Consider the following 22,001-nt stretch of genomic DNA (forward strand, 5'->3'; position numbering starts at 1 on the left):
TTGCAGATCCTTTGCTTCTGGAGGATCGTTGTCCACCCAACGTCCAGAGAGAGGATAGGAATACAGCGGAAGGCTCCGAGGTTATCACAAGGTTCTGGTATGTTTTTTTCCGCAGTTCATTATCGTACTAGAACTAGTAATAAAAACCGTAGATAATAATTTAGGAATCGGCGATCCTGAAGGGTTAATTGACTTAGTCTTTTGTAGACTTTGTCAATTGATCCGGGGCGGGATAAATTTTTGTCCTGTGGGGTTCTATGCTTTTCGGAGCGGATAGAATCCGGATCATAGGACGGAGATCCAGATCGCCAACAATGGCTAACATGCTCCATTTGGGTTTGCCACCTTGCATGAGGTCTATGGTTCAATCCCTAGCACCTCCTTTTCTTTTTCTTTTTCTTTTTCTTTTGGCAAAACCCATATAAAGAGCCCACATAAAACATTAACCTATAGACCCATTAGGACTTACCCTACCTTTGGTCTATTTAGGGTTCTAACCTTTTAGTATAAATCCTATTTAGTATAAAGTCTCATGACTAGGCTATCATTCATAAATATCTAGGAATTATCGTAGGGAAATTGCGGGTGTTACAATCCTCCCCACCTTCTAAAAAGTTCGTCCTCGAACTTTACTAATTCCGGATATCCTCGTTTCATATCATCCTCAACCATCGCCTCTGCCACAAGACTCTAATATCTACGACTTGCGAGGGTATGCCTATTTTCTTCGCATATAACATGGAAATGAACGAATACATTGTCTCAATATCAAATAATACAGTAGCATACTGACTGTAAATAAATATCTGACCTGTGACAACGGTTTAAGTATTCGCCCCATCCTCCTTGGTAAGCGAGAAAACCCTAGCATTTGTCGTAACTGGAGGAGCCTCTAACCTTCCTTGACTTATGTGAGGTCCTTCCAGTGCAGCTTGCATATAATGCAGCTGAGCAGGTGCCTTCTGATATTGCACTTGTTGCTGAGGCGGCTGAGATGGTGCTTGGAACTTATTAGGGCAGACTTTAGCCTTATGCCCTTCCACTCCACATATAAAACACTTATTCGTACCCATAAGACATTCTCCATAATGCGGTCTTCCACATTTTGCACATAGGGTGGACTTAGGCTTTTTGTTCGATGAACCGTCTTCAGAATTGTTCCATTTCTTCTTATCCTTGCGGTTCTTACCTCCTGAGTTAGAAGGGTTTCTGGTTCTCAGTTGACGTCTTCTTCTGCTGATTAATATTGTTCAAGTAGTGCTCCGTGACCAAGGCACTACTAATCAGCTCTTCTGCGGTCTGCGGTTTATTAACCCCGCCTGCCACGTTCAGAGCTATCTCAGGTCGTAACATCTTCAGCATGAGACGAACCTTTTCCTTTTCAGTACGAATCAACTCGGGACATAGGCGAGCTAGCCGGTTGAACTTCTTGACCGCCTCGCTAACTGACATCTCTCCTTGTCGGAATTCCAGGAACTCATCATAATGCTTGTTAGTAACACGCATATGAAAGAACTCCTCGAAAAACTCTGACTCGAAGTCTGTCCATTTCATCTCGTTCACCAGTCTTTTGGATTTAACCCTTTCCCACCACATTCTAGCATCACCCGAAAGGCAGAATGATGCACACTTAACCTTTTCATGTTCTGGCCAGTCCAGCAACTCCACAATACTTTCTACAGTCTTGAACCAGGCCTGTGCATCCCACGGTTCCCCAGCACCTGAGAAAGTCTCTGGCTTCAGTCTCTGCCACTGGATCAAGTAAGCTTCCGGTTGTACTCCAGGGGTAGGACCTGCCAAAGATACTGGGGTAACTGAAGGTGCGCCAGGTGTCATGGGCTGGTTCACAGGTAAAGAGGTAGCATTCCCTTGCTGATTCATTAAAGTATTTATGGTCTGTTGCTGTTCAGCAAGCTGACGCTGGAGTTCAGCCACCAAGTGTGTCAGGTCAGGCTGATTATCGGTTTCATTTCTTCGGTTACCTCTTCTAGCCATGGTTTCTGAAAGAATAGGCTAGTGTAAGATTATCCTTCTTACGTATATTCATGCACATTTATACCTAACAACATTCCTTATCATCAGCACATATGCTTAGTAGAAGATTTTTGTTGTTCCCATTAACATGCATGCATCGATAACCTTCTTCACCCTTACGTAAGGTAAGGTCATTGTCATTTTCCTTAATTCATGTGCATTATAGGTAAGATTAGGTATCCTCCTATATGCCTTATCCCCTTCTAAGGTAGGAACATGTTTCCTTCTTATATGGTTGATTCAAACATATCATTATCATTAAAACATTAAATACAGTAAACATAACTTTCTTACTTACTTGGAAGCGGCAGGATGAAGGCTTGATGTGTGTGTAGTGAGATGGCAACTGCTCTGATACCATTCTGTAACGCCCGCCCTTACGTGGGCCTAGACGGACGCTACAGTTTACTCTTTCATTCATTTAAACTTTTACCACATACGAAAACCACGAAACTTCGCAGCGGAAAAACATAAACATAACATGGCAGTGGTTGCATATGTGGTAATTAAACATATAACATGCATCTAATGTTTAGCTATTAAGTTGATATTAAAACATCTTAGCAACAACATTCAACATAAAGATAATTCACACATTTAGCATGCAAATATAAAATTCATATTTGCCCGGGACTTCAGCCAAGTCACCATCACACACATCTTCATTAGCCTTTTCCTGCTGCTTCCCTTTGTTTAGTGACTGCTAGATGGATCTGCAACATAAGAAAGTAAGACTATAAGCACAATGCTTAGTAAGCTCCTTTCCTACTCACAAAATCCACATGTCATCAATAAGCATAGCCTTGACATATAACATTTCATTAATATTTCTTAAAACATATAAACATATCATGGAGACATGACATAAGCATAGCATTTTCATAAGCACATAAACATTCACATAAACATTATATACTTTCATCCTTAGCATTAAAATCATAAACATACAAATGATGTAAATGCCTTTTAAAAACATAATATCATAATAGATCAATATAATCATCATCATCATTCATTTGGGATCCCTGGCTTGGTACCAAAGCGCGCTCCCTAATAGTCACTGGGGTAGCTAGCCGCCAGCCTACGAGGGTCTTACCAGGCCCAAAACCTTGGAATTGGTCACCTGGATTTCTTTAACGACAACCTTGGAAGTCGGGTACCAGCCATGCATTAAAGTAAAATAATGATATACATGCTTTCTTTTCATTTTCATCATGAATGTTCCTTTCTTTCATTTCTTTATCATAACATAATGAACATTCATGCATCTTTCTCATTTCATTTCATATAGCATGTTATATCATATCATAATCTCATTCATAAGCCTTGGCATGAGATAAGACATAACATTATGGTTAACATCATTCTAATTCGATCAACCCTAACCTTCCCTTAAGGTGGTCGAACCTTCATAAGATGGTATCTCATTATCAATCGAGTGATCGCTCATATCGATCGAGTGATCGCTCATACTCAACGTAATCGATCCAGTGATCGATTAGTGTCCCTTTTAATTGATCCAGAGATCGATTACCTCTATATAACTTTCCAGAGAGCATTGTAATCGATCAGGTGATCGATTACTCTTCCTTAATCGATCCAGTGATCGATTCATTTACGTAAATTCCTTCTCATTAAACGTAATAATCGATCATGGGATCGATTATGCGCCCTTGTAATCGATCCAGTGATCGATTACACTTTCCCCTAATCGATCAAAAGATCGATTAACATCTTCACCGTGCGTGGTGGTCGACCATGTGGTCGACCACTGCATTGTGATCGACTAGTGGTCGACCATGTGGTCGACCAGTGGTCGACCATCCCTTTCACCCTACGCAGCAAACTTCCTACGTGTTTCTAAAGGCATGTTCTGTAACTACAGCATACAAACTTCGTCCATTTCAGTGACTTCCTACCTGTTTCTACTTCGTCCATTTCAGTGACTTCCTACATGTTTCTATAGCATACAAACCATAGCATACGAACTTCTTAGACTTCATACATACAATACACAAACGATAATACTATGCTGCAGGTGAGGGAAGACTTACAGTGCTAACGAGAAAGGAAAAACCTGAAGTTCTGTGAAGGAAATGCTCCAACCTCAGACCCTCCGGCAACCCTCCAGCAACAGAGAAAACAATCGAGAGGAGAAAAGAACCCTTTACTTATAGCCAGCCTTGGTCAGTAACGTGTAGTATTTACTACATCATTAAGGTATAGCATTAAGGGGTAATAACACAACGCAGCCCTTAACGTTTACCTGTGCCTCTTCATATCCTTCGGTGACTATTCCTTTCACAAACCTTAACATACAACTAACATTTCCCTTATTATTTCCTTAACAACTACTTGCTAGCACTTATGGCTAACTCATGCTCCATTTGGGTTTGCCACCTTGCATGAGGTCCAAGGTTCAATCCTTGGCACCTCCTTTTCTTTTTCCTTTTTCTTTTGGCAAAGCCCACATACGAGAGCCCATATAAGAGTTAGATCCATTATGACTTATAAACCCATTAGGACTTACCCTATCTTTGGTCTATTTAGAGTTCTAACCACTTAGTATAAATCCTATTTAGTACGTCTACTAAAGGATTCATGACTAGGATATCATTCGTAAATATCCAGGAATTATCGTAGGAAAATTGCGGGTGTTACATAACAGACTGTAAAACTACGCTCTGATACCAAATAAATTGGTATAAGATAAATCCTAAATGCAAAATCCCGAGCGAATCAAACCTGGCTCTGATACCAAATAAATTGTCACGACCCGGGAGACGGCCGTCCGAAAAATTTCGACAGCATCTCCCCTGTATCTATGACAATTCTCTGGATACATACACATATATAAGGCCCACACGGCCAATCTATAACATGCTATGGATTTATACAAGTAAATGAAAGTAAATGTGACCCACACGGTCACTCAACACATCCTACTATATATGAAATGCATCCACAACTTCGTTAACGAATAAAACTCGTCAATTCGTCAAAAAGATATAATAAGCAGCAGAAAGCACAGTATACTAAAATCTCAAATAGAAAATAAAGTCCGTAAACACCTATACGATGGAAGCAGTGTAATAAAGTCCAAAGTAACAATACGATGTATAAACTCGAACTATAAAAGAAAAGTAATACTCCAACATATACGCAGATACAAATCCACAATACAGAGTATCCATAAAACTGCTGTGAGATGGTAAGACTAGCAGGATCTCCTCGGCATCAGCTGTAGTCTCCTACCTGATATCTGGGAAGATAGAAAAATCCCAGGGTCCAAAGATGTGAGTACAAATACTCAGTGGGTAATATAGAAAGACAGTGCATGAATAAAAGAAATAACAAAAGGATAGATACATACCAAAGGTCAACAAGGTATCAAGAATATCTCTGCAAATAATAACTAACATGGATCCCATGTAATGCACCATATGAATGACATGTCAAGCATAGTGCAACAGTCAAGAATCAAACAAGTAGGCAATCAAAATGCAGTATCAGTACGGTCCAATATATATATATCATGCACATGATGTGCATATGCATGATGCAACTGCCCCACTCACTACAGCACTCGTGCAAGCATCTGAGGCTGGGATGGCCGGCATCTGGGGATCAGTACTCCGCGCCCTACAACAAAGTAGTCCGGTGATCCAAATCGAGGGATCAGTGCTCCGCGTCCGGTGATCCTGTAGCTATGATAAGCTACATATCCTATGGCCGATATATGTCCTCTAATACTCATCACCGAAGTACCAAATGTACTCTTCGAGTACCACCCCTATCCGGTGTCGAGGTCAAATCATCGACATGGCTGCGTACACTGCCATACAGCCGTCGACTGCGTACACTACCATACAGTCGCCATCACCATGATGGAAATAGGGTATAATAACCACCTATGTAGATATACAACTAAAGTCATCTACCATCACGATAGACCCACAACAATGGGATTTACAATCGTTATCATGCATCATGATGAGATGCTCAAATCATAGTAATCATCACCTACTATACTAATCAATAAGAGTAGGTACAAGTCATCATGATCGCAAGTATCATAAGAAAGAATCATATCAATACTGATCATACATGTCATATCAAGGATAGAAACAGTAATCAGGAATGATAATCCAAAATCAACGGCATAAGGACAAGCATAGTATAACATGAATAATGAAAAAGGTATACAAATAACAGGAAGAGTAATATCAAGGTATCAAACCACAATGACTACAATAGAATCATGCACTGGAAAAAGAAAGAACTATATTGACCAAATACAGTAAATTACCCACCTGATATTTCGTAAATCAAATACTAGAATCCCCCAAAAAGTAAACCACGTAAGTAATTGATCGATAATCAAGGACCTACAAAAGAAATAACCAACATCCATTAATAAACATATAGATCTTAACAAATTTAAGATCTACATATAACCCAAATCCAATTAGATCCATAATTCAATTAACTCATGTTAATTAAACATGAATTAATTTCATTAAGTCTAATAGGATTTAAACCAACCTAACTTAATTAACCTAACTAACCCAATTAATCTAACTAACTAATCTAATCACATAACTCAAATATATAAATTCTAACCTAACCAAGCAATCTAGCATCAACAGATAAATATCCATCCTAATAACCCTATCCTAACCATAGATCAAATCCAAACAAAATCCTCAATAGCTAGTCTAACCTTCATCACAATAAATCAAAATAATTAACTAATCGAACTAAATCAGATTATCAATATAAATTTAATCGAAACCTAGCAAACTCATAATCAACTTTAATTAGGAATCTACCTCAGATTAGATCCACCATCTTGACCTAGATCCTTGCTCCAACCCCTAGCTCTGTTCTTGAATCAAGCTACCAAATCTGATCAAACAGATCTAAGAAAATCCAAGAACCCTTTTGCAAAATCCAGCTCAACTCAGATCACCAATCTGCTTTCGTGGCTGGATTGTTTTCCTCGGCAGCAAGAACAGAACGAACCAGAATTAAGAGACTCATAGGTGCTTACCTGCCAACAACAACAGAGGTGGCATAAATTTCTCAAGACAATCCGACATCAATCTTCTCCAAATCACGCTACAACCAAACTAGCAAATTCTAAGAGGCGGAAATAAAAACCCTACCTCATGTTCCTCTGGTTGCTATTGCTGCAACCCATCATCGATGCCCAATAAAGCAACCAAACTTGGGGAAACCAGAACAGGACGATCGGATCTTAACGACGGTGAGGCAGATCTAGGGCGCGAACGGCAGGAACATGGTGGCTCGCGAAGTGGAGAAGGCTGCTTCTGGCGTGAACAAAAACTTCGGCAAAGAATTCGGCGAGGGAGAAGAAATGGAATCGCGTCTTGAAGAGGGGAAGAAATCGCGGCTTCGGATCTCCTTCACTGACCACCAGCGAGCAGTCACGGCAGCGCCGACGTCAGGTGGAGAAAGAAACACGAAGAAGAAGAGATACGCGGCGATGGGATGAGGAAGAAGAAGGATCGCATGAGGAAGAGAAGTTTGGCTTCGGTTGCGATTTGGGAACGCCACGAGTGGGAGAAGAAGAAGGTTTACGGGTTAGGTTTAATCCAAGATGTAATAGCCATTATCCAATAACCCTTAACCACATTAACCCATTAACCATAAAGGCTAGTTTCAATTGGGTTTTAATTAGCCTTTAATGGGCTTTATTTGGGCTCCATCATTAATCCTAAATTTAAACCCATTGGGTTGGCTTAATGAGTTTTAATCGTTAAACCCAAATAAAACTCAATCCCAAAATACCTAGCCCTTAATGATTAATTAACCTCTTAACCTTGTTAATCAATTAGGGTTATTTATGATTAACCCCTTAAGTTCTGGTATTTTACATGGCATGACAAAAGTCAAAGTAGGTTAGGGACTAAGACACTTGGTAGAAGCTCAACTAGGTCAGGTTGATCAAATGTTAAGGCGCTTCTAGGCATGGAAAACTCGAAAGCAAGATGGCTTCTTGGCATGATAAAATCCTTGAGGAACAAGATTCTTGCATGATGAAGTCCTGGAGGCATGGAAGGCCTCTTGGCATAAAGGTAAACTATGTGAGGAAGAGTTTAAGTGTATATATATATATATATATATATATACTAGGGAGAAAGGGATTAGACTTAGGGGTATCCTCGACCTTAGAAGTAATTGAAGTTATAGTATTAATTGACTAGAAATGGTTTTTAGTCGACTAGGGAGTCGAGTCAGGACCAAACAGAAGCATACAATATGTTTCTATTTGGGTCAACAGTCAACTGATTAGTCTATTGATCTACATATCTAATCGACTGGTGACTAAAGATAAGATTCAAAAATGTTGTTAAAGTTTAATTTCATTTGAGATGACAATGATTAAAATTAATTGGCTAATATGATAATTAGCTATCCAATAAATTGATGGTAAGGGATAGTCGATTTGGTCATCAACATAAAGTTGATGAAATTTAGCTTTTGGTATTAACTTCAAAGCTTGTTACAAAATGGAGAACCCATGAAAAGCTTGTTGCAAGAAGAGGAGAAAACATAAAGCCTTTTCTTCATTATCTTGAAAGTAACCATACAAGGTGGTTGTATAGTGTTACATGATAAATCCCAGTCAGTCTCATGGACTCAATCCATGGGGGTGGCTAGCCCGGTCCACGAAAGTTTCCCACCACCACCAGGGTAAATCGGGAAGCGCATACAGCGACCAATCTAGATGCCCAGCATCCTTTGATTGCGTTCCCCATTTGGAAGAAAATTCTTGCAAATACGTCGTAGCTGAGGATCGAACTGTGGGTCCCTGGGTCACAACCCGGATGTCCTACCGTTGCACGATTGCCCTGGTAGGTTGTGGGCACATGCTCCAATGTTCATGTTTTTGAATGTTGGAGCATTTCATGCATTAATGCATTAAATGCATTTAATTCACTTAATCTTTTTGAATGTTGGAGCATTTAATGCATTTAATGCACTTCATCATGATGAATTGAAGGATCTGTCATGTTGCTTTTGTTGAAATTTAGCTTTGGTATTAACTTCAAAGCTTATTACAAAATGGAGGAGAACCCATGAAAAGCTAGTTGTAAGAAAGAGGAGAAAACATGAAGCCTTTTTTCATAATTTTTAAAGTAAACATACAAGGTGATTTTATAGTGTATTACATGAGCCTCTTGAATGTTGTGGCTCCAACGTTCATGTTTTAGAGCATTTAATGCATTTAATGCATTAATACATTAATGCATTAAATGCATTTAATGCACTTAATCTTTTTGAATATTCTAGCATTTAATGCACTTCATCATGATGAATTAAAGGATCCTCCTTGTTTCTTTATCTTCTTGCATGATAAACTAGATTTGACTTCATCTTTAATTATTTGACGCCTTGAACTTTAACAGCTTTGTCTTCTTGCATTTCTTGTCTTCTTGCATGATAAACTAGATTTGACTTAATCTTTAATTATTTGACGCCTTGAACTTTAACACTCCCCCTCAAGTTAGGTGCATATATGTCAATGGCACCTAACTTGTCAAGGATGTCCTTCATATGTTGAGCAATGGTGACTTTGGTAAAGATATCAGCTGGTTGATCTTGTCCATTGATAGGATGTGCTGTGATGATCTTTTCTTTAATTTTTTCTCTGATGAAGTGACAATCTATTTCAATGTGCTTGGTCCTTTCATGGAATACTGGATTTGTTGCAATATGAATGGCTGACTGATTATCACAATATAAGCTGGTTGGGGAATTAATTGGAAAACCCAATTCTTCAACTAAGGCCTTCAACCATATGAGCTCACTTGTGGCTGATGTCATTGCTCTGTATTCTGCCTCAGCACCGAATCTTGACACAACAGATTACTTTTTGCTTTTCCAAGACACCAAATTTCCATCTACGAACATATAATATCCAGTTCTTGATCTTCTATCTTGATGATCTCCTGCCCAATCTACATCACAGTATCCCACATTTTCTGTATTATGGTTATTTCACATCTAGATTCCTTTTCCTAGTATCCTTTCAGATAGTGGAGGATTTTTCAACTGCTTTCCAATGACTTTTCTTTGATGCATGCATGTTTTGGCTAAGTTCTTTTACTATAAATAAAATATTTGGATGAGTAATGGTTAGGTAAATCAATTTACCTGCTAACCTTTGGTATTCCTAAATGTCCTCTCAAGGATTGTCATTTTCATTTTCTTTCTTAGATGTGAAGTAGGGGCTATCTACTGGTTTTGCTCCAAGTTTTCCAGTTTCCTGTAAGAGGTCAAGTGTATACTTTCATTGGGATAGAACTAGCCCATTAGGAGAGTAGGCTAGTTCTATACCTAGGAAGTACTTTAGTTTTCCTAAATTCTTGATCTCGAATTTAGAATTGAGAAATGATTTAACTTGATTTATTATATTTATATCTTTTCTTGTAATTATGAGATCATTTACATAAATAAGAATGATGATAGTTTTATCATTTTCTATTTTAACAAATAATGAGGAATCGCTACTGTATTTTTTGAACTTATAGCTTAAAAGAGCTGAGCTGAGTTTAGCATACCATGCCCTTGGAGATTGTTTGAGGCTATATATGGCCTTGTTCAGTTTGCATACCTTCCCTTCATATCTTTTTTGAATTCCTTGTGGAATTTCCATATAGACTTCTTCTAGTTCTCCCTGCATTTGATAAAATGGCCAATCCATATTTATTGCAAGGGCAAGTAAGACTCGGATTGTGTTCATCTTGGCTACGAGTGCAAATGTCTCCTTATAATCAATTCCATTGGTTTGAGTGTATCCTTTGGCTACTAGTCTCGCTTTGTATTGCCTTGAGGTTTATTGGTGAGGTTTTTAATATTGCCATTGTATTGCCTTGAGGTTTATTGGTGAGCATGTAAACCCAAGTGTATCTGGTTTTATGATCAATGAATGTAACAAAGTATTTATAACCTTGTTTAGACAAAATTTGAGAAGTGCATACATCAGAGTGAACCATATCAAAGGGTTTTTCATATATAATGGTAGAACAAGGATAGTTTGCCTTTGTTTCTTTCCCGAGAATACAAGGTTTGCAAATATTATCTAAACTAGCTGTAGGGAAGTAATATTTTGGACATAACTACTAGGGTGACCTAGTCGAGCATGTCAAAGTTGGGAGTCCTCCTGGCTTGCTTTAAAGACCTGATAGCCATGGTCTAAAATATAAAGGTTATTCCTTCTATATCCCTTGCCAATCAAAAGATTTGTCTTGATGTCCTGAAATGATACTTTGTTAGAGTAAAAAATAACCTTACAATCATATTCTTTAGTTATTTTTCTAATAGACATTAGATTGGAAGTAAAATTTGAAACATAGAGGGCATCTGTTGGCTTTCCTAATAAATCAATTTCTCCTATTTGATTTACTGTTATGTTTTGACCATTAGCTACCTTAACTATTATACATTCTTCTAAGTTTCTGAACTTTATGATTTTATTCCTATCATATACCATATGATAATCACATCCCAAATCAATAATCCAATGTTTAGTATCTAGAGTGGAGTTTAAGCATATACCTGTTGTAGAGGTTTGGTGATGCTCCTCCATAAAAGTTTGTGCTTTTAATGTTTGCACGGGTTCCTTCTTTCGAAATGCCTTTGGTCTTAAATGAGGATGAAGAAACCAACACTTTTCCTTTGTATGCCCTTTCTTCTTGCAATTGGGACATACTTCTTCTTTTGGATGAACTTCGTTGATCTTGAGCCCATGAACTTCCATTTTTTTGTTTGAAGTTTCTTCAATATTCAAGCTTGACTCGGTTCTTTGGATGATTTGCAATACGTCACGATAGGTAGGGAGATTTTGCATTCATAGAATTTCCTGTCTCATAGTTGAGAATGAGTCTCCGAGAGTCATAAGAAGACTCAAAACATTGTCTTCATTTTGTTGCTTTATTATTTCTGTCGGATCGATGGTTGGTGGTCGTAGAACCTCAAGCTCACTCCATAAGTTACCAAATTCTTCAAAGAGTTGTGGAAGAGTCTTGTTCTCTTTTCTCATGTCTGCTATTTGTCTTCTTAGTTCGAAGACTCTTCCAATGTTGTTGGTTTGCCCATATAGTGCCGAGAGATGATCGAATAAAGCTTTAGCATTTGGAGAACAAGCAACCATACTCTTGTGAGCTTCATCTAGAGAAAAAAGAAGATGAACAAATAGTTGATTATCTTTCTTCTACCATTCTTTGAAGGTAGGATTTGATTTGATAGGAGGATCCTGAAGAATATATCTTCAAGATTATAGGAACTTAGGATCCTCTTAATGAATCTGGACCATTGAATATAGTTGGAGGAACTAAGAAGAAGAGAAGAGAAGAGTTGAGGAGGGAGCGAGCTTAGTTACGGAGAGGTAACTCTGCTACTCTGATACCATGATGAAATTTAGCTTTGGTATTAACTTCAAAGTTTGTTACAAAATGGAGGAACCCATGAAAAGCTTGTTGCAAGAAAGGAGAAAACATGAAGCCTTTTCTTCATTATCTTGAAAGTAACCATACAAGGTGGTTTTATAACCATACAAGGTGGTTTTATAGTGTTACAAGAGAGCCTCTTGAAAATTGTGGACACATGAATGTTGGAGCATGCTCCAACGTTCATGTTTTTGAATGTTGGAGCATTTAATTCCTTTAATGCACTTCATCATGATGAATTGAAGGATCCTCCTTGTTGCTTTGTCTTCTTGCATTTCTTGTCTTCTTGCATGATAAACTAGATTTGACTTAATCTTTAATTTATTTGAAACCTTGAACTTTAACAAAAGTTTGCTTTAAAATTATAATTCAAAATGGAGGTTGTGGCTATATATTTGGGTTTATAGAAGCTTAAGAATGTAATGGGGAGAACAAGAACACTCAATCTTATATCCTCCAAGTTCCGCTACTCTATTGTTCTCCCTAAAGTGCTCCATTGTTGTAATCTCTTATGCTTAATTTCCACACTTTGTGAAGAGATACTTTAAGAGATTTCTTCACCTTTCAATGATGGTCAAGGAGTGTTAATGGATCATAACTATGGATTTGAAGTTGGAGGTATTGTCGAACTTGTAGGCAAATTATTGAGTTGATAGTTAATGATTCTAAATTAATAACAGAGTATGCAATAGAAATAAATAAAACAACATAATTGAAATAGATATTCTAATTCAACCAAGCAGAATAGCATGCAAGAAAAGATTAAAATAAAGTAAAACTTAAGATATATTTGGCAATACTAGAATATGAAATACTTAGATCTAATATCACAAGACAAGAAGATACAATACTTAGATCTAATATGTAAATATCAAGACTTAAAATAAAAATGGAGGTGGGAGAAATCCTTTAACAAGAATCATTAAATTAGGCACAAAATGCACGACAACTAAAAGAGAAAGAAGTTATAAATCCTACTTGTCATTTGTACTTTAAAGAGCATGAGCACAAGAACAAGACCACTTGAAGAGTTTTCAGAGAATAGAATGGTAGCATTCATATGAAAACAAGTGCTTCGAGCATCCTTTTATAAAGCCCAGTCAAACGTCGAATTGGCAATCTTCCAGCCGCTTGGAGCATGTTAACATAGCTAAAAACTTTATTAGTGTCAAGAATGAATTAGTGGACTTTGACTGTCTGGACTCCTTTCAAGTGCTTGAAGCCCGGTCTTGATTGTTTACTCCAGATCACTAGATTACGTCTACATTAGTCACCTAGAAGTTGCTCCAGTCGCCTGGACATTAAGGTTGCCCGCATCTCCATCCAGTTGCATGAAAGTTCTCAACTCTATTAGTCAGAACTTATCCCCCAGTCGGTCACCTGAATCCCATCTAGTTGTCTGGAACTACCAAGTAGATTCCTGCAATAAAGAGTTAGCACAAAAAGAGTAGTAATGAAAATGCTAAATTTTGAACAACACCCATTGTCGAAACTTAATTTACCTTTGCTTGGTATGTCACGACCCGGAAGATAGCCATCTGAAAAATTTCGACAGCACCTCCCCAGTATCACTGACAATTCCCTGAATACGGACATATAATAAGGCCCACACAACCTATCCATACTACAAAATATGGATTTAGACAAGTAATGAAAGTAAAAGTGACCCACATGACCACATACACATCCTACACAATGCATAAGAATGAAATTCTAATTCTACACAACAATTAAGGAATACATTCGTAAAGTAACAAAAAATCTAAAGTTTCATAAGCAGAAATGTAACAAGTACAAGTATGAAATCAAAAATATGAAATATGCTATAGTTTTGAAAACATCGAAATGAAATCAGAAAGTTCGATACGGTAGAAAGTAAACCAACAATACAAGTATACCAACACATGCTACAAACACATCCCACACACACACACAAAGACCTTTGTCGTGAGATGGCAACGCTGGCAAATCCTTGGCATCCTCTGTAAGCTTCTACCTAATATATGGGTGTTGGGATGTACATAAGAATCCTAGCTATCTATGTAAATAAACATTCTGAAATGAGAATCACATTTGGTCAATGTTTGCATTTAGTTTTTATGCAAGTGTCCATTTAATGTATATTATAGATAAACATGGTGTGCGGAGTCACACACAGAAGACCATGTTATCAGTTCCTTATAGATTATAAACAGTGTTCACAACCAAGATGGATTGGACAAACCATTAGACTGGTTGTAGTGTAATTTGATCTTAGTCTGTCTTGACTATAGAATTACACTAGTACACTCAGTGTGTATTGAGCAGGACCATCTGAGGATTGTTCGATTTATACTGACTATATAATCGAACAAAACCTCTGTTACTATAGATGTACATGCTCTTAATCCCGATATAATAACAAACACATATACTTAGCATGTACTTCTTTGATTCATCAAAGAGTGAGATTTAGATCGATAGATTAAAAGGCCCGATGAGTTGGGAAGTAGTATTATGTACATGGTGGTTGTTGATTACAGAAGAAATCTGTAACGCCCGCCCTTACGTGGGCCCTTGTAATACATTTTAAACATAACAATAACTTAACATCATACGGATGATTATACTACATCACGATAGCATAATAACACACAATCAAACTTATAGCAAACATCACTATTATATTGCAGTGAGGGGATACTTACAGTGCTAACGAGAAAGACTAAACCTGAACCCTTAAGCCTTGTATGAAGCCTGCCTCGAACTTTCCTCCGGCAACAACTCAGAGCAACCGAGAGAAACAATTGAGAGGAGAAGAAACCCTTTCTTATAGCCCTAAGGTGAGTAACGTAACCCATATTTACTACAGCATTAAAGTGTAATAAAACAGCCTTAACTCAACGTTCACCTGATGTCTCTTCATTTCCCTCCGTGGTTATTCCTTTCACATGCCTTAACATATAACTACATTTCCTTTATCATCTCTTTCACAATTACTTGCTAGCAGTTATGGCTAACTCAAGCTTCATTTGGGTTTGCCACCTTGCATGAGGTCTATGGTTCAATCCCTAGCACCTCCTTTTTCTTTTTCTTTCCTTTTCTTTTGGCAAAACCCACATAAAACATTAACCTATAGACCCATTAGGACTTACCCTACCTTTGGTCTATTTAGAACTCTAACCCTTTAGTATAAGTTCTATTTAGTATTTCTAGTAAACCTCATGACTAGGCTATCATTCATAAATATCTAGGAATTATCATAGGGAAATTGCGGGTGTTACAGTTAACATAGCTAAAAACTTTATTAGTGTTGAGAATGAATTAGTGGACTCTGACTGTCTGGACTCCTTTCAAGTGCTTGAAGCCCGGTCTTGATTGTTTACTCCAGATCACTAGATTACGTCTACATTAGTCACCTAGAAGTTGCTCCAGTCGCCTGGACATTAAGGTTGTCTGCATCTCCATCCAGTTGCATGAAAGTTCTCAACTCTATTAGTCAGAACTTATCCCCCAGTCGGTCACCTGAATTCCATCTAGTTGTCTGGAACTACCAAGTAGATTCCTGCAATAAAGAGTTAGCACTGTTGGGATGTATACAAGAATCCTAGCTATCTATGTAAATAAACATTCTGAAATGAGAATCACATTTGGTCAATGTTTGCATTTAGTTTTTATGCAAGTGTCCATTTAATCTATATTGTAGATAAACATGGTGTGCGGAGTCACACACAGAAGACCATGTTATCAGTTCCTTATAGATTATAAATAGTGTTCACAACCAAGATGGATTGGACAAACCATTGGACTGGTTGTAGTGTAATTTGGTCTTAGTCTGTCTTGACTATAGAATTACACTAGTACACTCAGTGTGTATTGAGCAGGACCATCTGAGGATTGTTCGATTTATACTGACTATATAATCGAACAAAGCCTCTGTTACTATAGATGTACATGCTCTTAATCCCGATATAATAACAAACACATGTACTTAGTATGTACTTCTTTGATTCATCAAAGGGTGAGATTTAGAGCGATAGATCAAAAGGCCCGATGAGTTGGGAAGTAGTATTATGTACATGGTGTGTTGTTGATTATAGAAGGAATCTGTGTCCTAAATATAGGTTGATGATGTCCCCTTGAGGAGCTCATAAGGATTATCATGTAAACCCTGCAGGTGGACTTTGTCCGCATGATAATAAGGTTGAGTGGTACTACTCTTGGACTAGAAGTTAATTAAATTCGAGTTGTCAGTAACTCATTTAATTAACGGACATACGATATCTTAAACACAGGGAGACTAATGTACTTATAGTAAGAAGGAGCCCATATTGTAATATGGGATTGGTGCGGTAGTGCAATAATAACTCTCTAGTGGAATGAGTTATTATTGATGGACTTAAGCTGTGTGTTCAGGAAGAACATGGGAAGCTTAAGCCCATCGGGAGACCAAAACCAATTCCTCCTCTAGGTCCCTACTGTAGCCTCTGGAAATCCTCGAATCCACCTCAGGAAGAATTCTTGGAGACCTTCGGAAGAATTCTTGAAGACCTCCCGGAGACCTTCGGAAGAATTCTTGAAGACCTCCCGAAGACCCTCGAAAGAATTCGAAAGAATTGGGAGAATTCTGTGAGAAATTTCAGATAGAAAATTCTATTTATAAAAGAAAATTTCTGGAATTTTATTTAGAATTTTTTTGGGAAAAATTCTGATAAGAAAGAAATTTTTTATAAGAATTTCCGCTAAGAAATTTCGTCTCTTCTCGCACAAAATTTTATTATAAAATTTTATGAATTAATTTTATTAAATTAACAAAATATTAATTATGGAATCTCGTTAAAAATTAGCGAGATATAATTAAAAGATTTTGTTAAAGATAAGAATAAAATTAATATAATGGAAACTTATTAAAAAGACAACGAATCTTATCCATAGATTTTATTAGATTTGTTCTAATTAAAATCTTGAAAAATTCGTTAGACTTTTTCTTAAATTTCCTAGATGGCATAACTATATAAGGAGGGGTTTAGGGGAGGCAAAAGAACACAACAAAATATTCCTTTCTCCTCCCCCTAGGGCCGGCGGCACCAAAGAAGTTCTTCCCCCTCTTTTGTTGCCGCCGCCACACCCCTCTTCTTCCTTTCTCTTTAGGGCCGGCGCCCCTCTCTTCCCTTGCTTCCCTTAGGGCCGGCGCCCCCCTTACCTTCCCTTTTCCATTAGGGCCGGCGCTCCTTGGTCCCTTTCATCCCTTAGGGCCGGCGGCCAAGAAGAAGAAGAAAGAAGGAGAAGAAGAAAAGAAGGAAAGAAAGCTTGGTTGCTTGCTTGCTTGCCATCGGAGAGAAGAGTTTTGGTGGAATCATCTCGAAGGATCGTTGTCCACACAACGTTCGAGAAGAGGAGAGGATATACAGCAGAAGATCGAGGGGTCATCCACCTCCTTCTAGACATCCCGAAGAAAAGGTATAATTTATTGTTTCCGCTTTAAATAAATTATTCCTTTTATCTCGGATCCTGTAAACCAAACACAAGAGCCCAATGATCTAAATGCGTCGATCAAACTTTGTTTGATCGACTATGAGGGCAACTTAAATCCGTTTTCGAAAAAAATTTTGTTCTGCAAGAATTCACCGGAACGGGTTTTCTAGTGTTTCCCATCAATGGTATCAGAGCATTGGTTAGGGCTCTGTGTGTTTGGTTTCAGTTTTTACATGCACTTTTATAAAATTAGGCAAAATAATAGTAGGATGTGCAATAGAATAACTCTTTGGTTGCAGGCATCCTAGGTTCCGACTATTATGGCCTAGAAAAATTTTATGATGTGATGTGTGTGTTTGGATCCCTCGGGTTTGTCGAGGTTGTATTTTGCTGTAATAATTAGATTTATTTTTACAGTTCGATCTAGAATTTTTGTAAACTCCTTTGTGGAGTATAGGATCGATAAGATGTAAAAAATTTTTCTATAATTGTTGCGACTTCTTCTTGCGTGGTGAGAACCGGATGCGCAGCGGAACAAGGAAGACGCGACTAAGTCAAAGGGAGGCTTCTTGAAGAACGACGGATATTGAAAAAGGCCATAATAGTTGGAAAATTATTTTTTCATATTTTTATTGCTTATTCTTTATGCTATTTTTTATTATATCCCTTGTGTTTATGTAATTGCATATTATTTTTTTTATGCATAGAATTACATAGGTAAAACCCCTAAGGATTTGTCTAGAGGGACATTATGTGTACATTATTAATAAGTTCTTAAAATTGATTTTGTCTAGAAAGTGGTTGATGCTCCAATAACCAAGAAGGCCGATGTGCCTCGCCACGGCCTGGAAACTAATTTTTTGAATAAGTTAATATGTATACATAATTAAAATACCTAAGGGTTTTAGTGGGAAATTATGAATGCATAATTTAATGATGTCCTTAATTGGTTTTGTCTAAGAAAGTGGTTGATGCTCCAATAACCAAGAAGGCCGATGTGCCTCGCCACAGCCTGGAAACCAATTTTGGAATAATTAAATATGCATACATAATTAAAATTCCTCAAATCCAAATAACTAAGTGGGAGAGGGATTTTTTTAAAAAAAAAAATCTCGCGGCCTCCATTACTGGTTTGATAGTGATGCATTCAAACTTATGTGTTGGCTCTGAGTGCCTTCCTCCCCATCGGATGAGTTTGCTTGCGGATCACTGGATCAAACGGATCGATGCGTTCGCTAGAGGGGGTGAATAGCATCTTTCGATTTTTCTCTACAAGTTTGTTAGCGGAAGCAAAGAGATAATGATAAATCACAAAGAAACAAACGCTAACCCGATAGATTTACTTGGTATCTATCTCAACGAGGTGACTAATCCAAGGATCCACACACGCAGCCGACGATTCCACTATGAAAACAATCTCCTTCTCGAATCACACTTTGAAGGCGGAGAAACCTTCACAATAGGACGTCTTCCTCGTACAAGATGTTTAGTGAAGTATAAGAGGAAGAGGAGAGCTTTTACAATGTATGAGAACAGTAAAGAAGATGAAAGAATCTGATTCTTGTGCTCTGCGACGTTGACTGCTCTTTTTATAAAATTCAATGCACCAGTCGACTGCTAGGGTCCTAGGGTCAGTCGACTGATGGGCTTCAACGGCAAATTAAATATGCATTTAATTCGCTAGTTGTCTCCCAATGGCAGTCTACCAGTCGACTGCTCCAAGGCTAGTCGACTGGTCCCAGTCGACTGTCCACTCGACTGATCTTTCTGTTCTTGGCTATGTGTTCTTCGGATCAACCCTAGTCGACTGCTGGCAGGGTCAGTCGACTGCCTAAGCTGAAAACTCACTTTTCCAGCTTCTTCTTCATCCCTTAGCCTTGACACAAGTCTTCAAACGCCTTCCACAAGCCTCGTGCACTTCCTTGCACTTTCTTGACACGTTTCCCTCGACTTTGTCATGCTAAGACTTCTCTTGCCAAGAGGCCTCGCCTCCGGGACTTCACCTTTGCCAAGAGGCCGCGCCTCCGGGACTTTACCAAGTGCCAAGACTTCATTCCTGGACTTTCTTGTGAACTCAAGTCACACATGTTAGATCAACAAGCATTGCCTAACTTAATCTGATTTAGCCAAACATTAAAATCCAAATCGCTTGGGGAAAAATTGCCTCAACATCCTCCCCATCGGAGTCACTGCTATTATTTTGTGTGGCCAAAGATAAACAACTATTAATTTTACTTGTCATAAAGTTAAGTTGATAAGATAGTAAAATTAATGGGTAAAACATCCTCTTACAAATGCTTGAATTCGTATACGTTCACACGATCGTGGCATACGAAATTTCCGGTGTTTGAGGTATTGGTGAATTTAAATTATATTGTTTGAGGAATCAATATAATTTTAAAATTCTAAAGTTTTGACCAAATCTCACTTTTGTGATTCTCAAGACTTTCAGAATGACTTTCAACCCACTGGCCGTTATACTAAAGAAAATAAAAACTTACTAGTCCTAACTATATAGATTGGAAATAGAACTTGGACATTGTCTTAACTGCTGAAGAGTACAAGTTTGTATTTTTTGAGGTCTATCCTAGCATGCCTGATAAGGATCCTACAAAAGAGGAGATAGAGAGACATAGGAAATGAGTTAAAGCAGATGAGATGGAGCGGTGTTACATTTTAGCTTCTATGTCAAATGTACTGCAACATCAATATCAGGCTATGCCTACTACCTATGACATGATGCTCAATCTCAAGGAACTCTTCGGAGACCAGAATCAAGTTGCCAGGCAGGTGGCCAAGTAGTTTGGATATTGGAAGGTGAACTGTCCTCTTAGAAAGGAGAATAATAGAAGTGTATCTTATTCATTAGTAGTTGAAACATGTTTAGTGGGGTTATCTACCGGAACCTGGTGTGTAGATACGAGTGTCACTGATTATGTCTGTAATTCTTTGCAGGGGTTCCAGGAAACCCGATAACTACGTGAAGGGGAGATCACCGTCTACATGGGCAATGCTACGAAAGTGGCGGCTGTTGTAGTGGAAGATGTTTATTTACAGTTTGAGAGGAATAAAACTTTAGTTTTAAGAGATTGTCTTTATGTACCTTATTTTAGAAAGAATTTAATTTCAGTTTCTAAATTATTTAAGGATGGATATTCAGTTTCTTTTGATAATAAAGTTATTGTCAAAAAGAATATGATTAATATCTGTTCTGGTACATTGGTCGGCAATCTATGCACTCTCAATCCAATAAATCCCACGATGAAACAAACGAAAATTAATAGCACATCTTCTAACCTTAATAACAGAAAAGAAACTTCACAAATGAATCAAACATATCTTTGGCATCTAAGGTTAGGTCATATTAACTTGAGTAGGATTCAAAGGTTGGTAGCCGATGGACCTTTGGGTTCACTGGCGGTTGAAAATTTCCCAACTTGTGAATCTTGCTTGGAAGGTAAAATGACCAAGAGACCTTTCAAGGCTAAAAGGTATAGAGCCAAAGATGTGTTGGAATTGGTTCATTCTGATTTGTGTGGCCTACGTCTATCTAGGCAAGAGGTGGTTTCCAATACTTCGTCTCTTTTGTAGATGACTATTCGAGATATGGATATATATACCTGATGCACCACAAGTCTGAGTGCTTTGATAAGTTTAAAGAATTTAAGGCAGATGTAGAGAAACATCTTGGTAAGAGTATCAAGACACTACGATCTGATCGTGATGACGAGTACCTCTTGGAAGAATTTAGGGATTACTTATCAGAGACTGAGATTCAATCTCAATTGTCCGCACCTGGTACACCCCAACAGATTAGACCTAGTTTCAACCTAACTCACTTGAAACCTAGTAAGATTCACAATCAAACCTCATCTTAGGCTAAGTTCCATTAGAGTCTAATAGCTCCATCTAATTCAATAACCAATCCCAATTCATTGATCATGAATTAACAACGGAACCATAATGGCAATATCTTAACCAATTAGTTCCAACAGGAAAACAACCTAATCAGATCAAGAATTCACAAGTATCGGT

General features: G+C 37.9%; 1 long non-coding RNA gene and 1 pseudogene across 1 annotated transcript; both read right to left on the reverse strand.

Moving 5' to 3' along the window:
• Positions 1–653: 653 nt before the first annotated feature.
• Positions 654–1,362, reverse strand: LOC141835642 (uncharacterized; annotated as a pseudogene).
• Positions 1,363–6,347: 4,985 nt separating this feature from the next.
• Positions 6,348–7,581, reverse strand: LOC141835725 (uncharacterized). The gene is made up of 3 exons (XR_012602413.1): positions 7,203–7,581; positions 6,867–7,087; positions 6,348–6,422 (listed from the first exon to the last, which is right to left on the reverse strand). It is a non-coding gene; the product is annotated as an uncharacterized LOC141835725 (long non-coding RNA).
• Positions 7,582–22,001: the final 14,420 nt, after the last annotated feature.

The sequence above is a fragment of the Curcuma longa genome, chromosome 10 (genome assembly GCF_044706935.1).
Source record: "Curcuma longa cultivar G26 ecotype Majalengka, Jawa Barat chromosome 10, ITB_CL_G26_1.1, whole genome shotgun sequence".
Classification (NCBI taxonomy): Eukaryota; Viridiplantae; Streptophyta; class Magnoliopsida; order Zingiberales; family Zingiberaceae; genus Curcuma; species Curcuma longa.